Source organism: Arachis ipaensis, chromosome B7 (genome assembly GCF_059453495.1).
Source record: "Arachis ipaensis isolate K30076 ecotype BB chromosome B7, ASM5945349v1, whole genome shotgun sequence".
Taxonomy (NCBI): Eukaryota; Viridiplantae; Streptophyta; class Magnoliopsida; order Fabales; family Fabaceae; genus Arachis; species Arachis ipaensis.
The window spans coordinates 35,982,805-35,986,303 of NC_142442.1; the positions used below are offsets into that span (position 1 = coordinate 35,982,805).

At 33.2% G+C, this 3,499-nt stretch overlaps 1 non-coding gene across 1 annotated transcript; it reads right to left on the bottom strand.

The window, feature by feature from the left end:
- Window positions 1-2,447: 2,447 nt before the first annotated feature.
- Window positions 2,448-2,555, bottom strand: LOC148550836 (small nucleolar RNA R71). The gene has a single exon (XR_015893778.1). It is a non-coding gene; the product is annotated as a small nucleolar RNA R71 (small nucleolar RNA).
- Window positions 2,556-3,499: the final 944 nt, after the last annotated feature.

Here is a 3,499-nt window from a genome sequence, read left to right on the forward strand (position 1 = left end):
TAACTATTTAATATCCGCCTGACTGAGATTTACAAGGTGACCATAGCCTGCTTCAAGCCGACAATCTCCGTGGGATCAACCCTTACTCACGTAAGGTTTTATTACTTGGACGACCCAGTGCACTTGCTGGTTAGTTGTATCGAAGTTGTGACAAATTATAAATTAAGATTAGAGCACCAAGTTTTTGGAGCCATTACCAGGGATCACAATTTCATGCACCAAGTTTTTGGCGCTGTTGCCGAGGAATGGAATGATCACGATTTCGCACACCAAGTTTTTGGCGCCGTTGCCGGGGATTGTTCGAGTTTGGACAACTGACGGTTCATCTTGTTGCTCAGATTAGGTAACTTTATTTTAATTTTAACCTTTTTGTTTTTATTTCTTAATTCTTGAAAAATACAAAAAAAATTCTTCTTTTTCGTTTTTCCCAATTAATTTTCGAAAAAAATACAAAAAAAATTTACAAAATCATAAAATCAAAAATATTTTTGATGTTTCTTGTTTGAGTCTAGAGTCAATTTTTAAGTTTGGTGTCCTGCATGTGTTTTTTTTTTCTCAAGAATTTTCGAAAATTCATCATATGTTCTTCATGATCTTCAAGTTGTTCCTGGCCAGTCTTCTTGTTTGATCTTCATATTTTCTTGTTTTGTGTCTTTTCTTGTTTTTCATATGCATTTTTAATTTGTTAGTGTCTAATTATTGAAAATTTCTAAGTTTGGTGTCTTGCATGTTTTTCTTTTCTTAAAAATTTTCAAAAATAAGTCTTGATGTTCATCTTGATCTTCAAAGTGTTCTTGGTGTTCATCTTGACATTCATAGTGTTCTTGCATGCATTGTGTGTTTTGATTCATAATTTTTATGTTATGAGTCTTTTTCATGTTTTTCTTTTTCTTCATTAAAAATTCAAAAATAAAAAAAATATCTTTCCCTGTTTCTCTCTTAAAATTTCGAAAATTTGGATTGACTTTTTCAAAAATTTTTAAAATCTAGTTGTTCTTATGAGTTAAGTCAAATTTTCAATTTAAAAATCCTATCTTTTCAAAATCTTTTTCAAAAATCAAATCTTTTTCATTTTTCCTTCATATTTTCAAAAACTTTTTAAATTTGATTTTCAAAATCTTTCTCTTATTTTATTTCTTAATTTTCGAAAATCTTATTAGCATTTAATGTGATTGATTCAAAAATTTCAAGTTGTTACTTGCCTATTAAGAAAGGTTCAATCTTTAAATTTTAAAATCTTATCTTTTTGTTTCTTGTTAGTCAAGTAATCAACTTTAATTTTCAAAATCAATTTCTTTTTAAATTTCTTTTTCAAATCTTTTTCAAAATAAGTTTCAATCAATCATATCTTTTTGTTTCAATCATATCCCTTTTTTTTAATTTCAATCATATCTTTTTCAAATTCAATTTCAAAATCTTTTCTAACTTCTTTCCTAACCTCTTATCTTTTTAAAATTGAATTTCAAATCTTTCTCAATCAATCATATCTTTTTATTTTCAAATCATGTCTTTTTCAAAACTACCTAACTAATTATCTCTTTCTAATTTTCGAAAATCCTCCCCTTTTTTTTCAAAATTTCATTTTAATTACTTAATTGTTTTAATTTTAATTTAATTTCAATTTTAATTTTCGAATTCTAAGTTTAATTTTAAAAATATTTTTATTTTCATTTTAGAAATTTAACTTTAACTTTAAATTTTTATTTTAATTAATTTTCGAAATTCTCTCACATCTCATCTCCTTCTATTTATTTATTCATCTAAGAATACTACTCTCCTCACCCTTGTGTTTGGATTCTCCTCTCTTCTCTTTCCTTACATTACATTCTTTTCTTCTTCTACTCACACAAAGAAATCTCTATACTGTGACGTAGAGGATTCCATATTTTCTTTGTTATTCCCTTCTTTGTCATATGAGCAGGAGCAAGGACAAGAACATTCTTGTTGAAGCAGATCCTGAACCTAAAAGGACTCTGAAAAGGAAATTAAGAGAAGTTAAAATACAACAATCCAAAGACAACCTTACAGGAATTTTTAAACAGGAAGAGGAGATGGCAGCCGAAAATAATAATAATGTAAGGAGGATGCTTGGTGACTTTACTGCACCCAATTCCAATTTACATGGAAGAAGTATCTCCATTCCTGCCATTGGAGCAAACAATTTTGAGCTGAAACCTCAATTAGTTTCTCTGATGCAGCAGAACTGTAAGTTTCATGGACTTCCATCTGAAGATCCTTTTCAATTCTTAACTGAATTCTTGCAGATCTGTGATACTGTTAAGACCAATGGGGTTGATCCCGAGGTCTACAGGCTTATGCTTTTCCCGTTTTCTGTAAGAGACAGAGCTAGAGTGTGGTTGGACTCTCAACCCAAAAATAGCCTGAATTCTTGGGATAAGCTGGTCACAGCTTTCTTAGCCAAGTTCTTTCCTCCTCAAAAGCTGAGTAAGCTTAGAGTGGATGTTCAAACCTTCAGATAGAAAGAAGGTGAATCCCTCTATGAAGCTTGGGAGAGATATAAGTAACTGACCAAAAAGTGTCCTTCTGACATGCTTTCAGAATGGACCATCCTGGATATATTCTATGATGGTCTGTCTGAATTAGCTAAGATGTCATTGGATACTTCTGCAGGTGGATCCATTCACCTAAAGAAAATGCCTACAGAAGCTCAAGAACTCATTGACATGGTTGCTAATAACTAGTTCATGTACACTTCTGAGAGGAATCCTGTGAATAATGGGACGCCTATGAAGAAGAGAGTTCTTGAAATTGATACTCTGAATGCTATATTGGCTCAGAATAAAATATTGATTCAGCAAGTCAATATGATTTCCCAGAGTCTGAATGGAATGCAAGCTGCATCCAACAGTACTCAAGAGGTATCTTCTGAAGAAGAAGCTTATGATCCTGAGAACCCTACAATAGCAGAGGTGAATTACATGGGTGAACCCTATGGAAACACCTATAATCCCTCATGGAGAAATCATCCAAATCTCTCATGGAAGGATCAAAAGCCTCAACAAGGGTTTAATAATGGTGGAAGAAACAGGTTTAGCAATAGCAAGCCTTTTCCATCATCCACTCAGCAAAAGACAGAGAGTTCTAAGCAGACTCCATCTAGCTTGGCAAACATAGTCTCTGATCTATCTAAGGCCACTCTAAGTTTCATGAATGAAACAAGATCCTCCATTAGAAATCTGGAAGCACAAGTGGGCCAGCTGAGTAAAAGGATCACTGAAACCCCTCCTAGTACTCTTCTAAGCAATACAGAAGAAAATCCAAAAGGAGAGTGCAAGGCCATTGAAATGACCATCATGGCCGAAACCACAAAAAAGGAGGAGGACGTGAATCCCAGTGAGGAAAACCTCCTGGGACGTCCAGAGATCAATAAGGAGTTTCCCTCTGAGGAACCAAAGGACTCTGAGGCTCATCTAGAGACCATGGAGATTCCATTAAACCTCCTTTATGCCATTCATGAGCTCTGATGAGTATTCCTCTT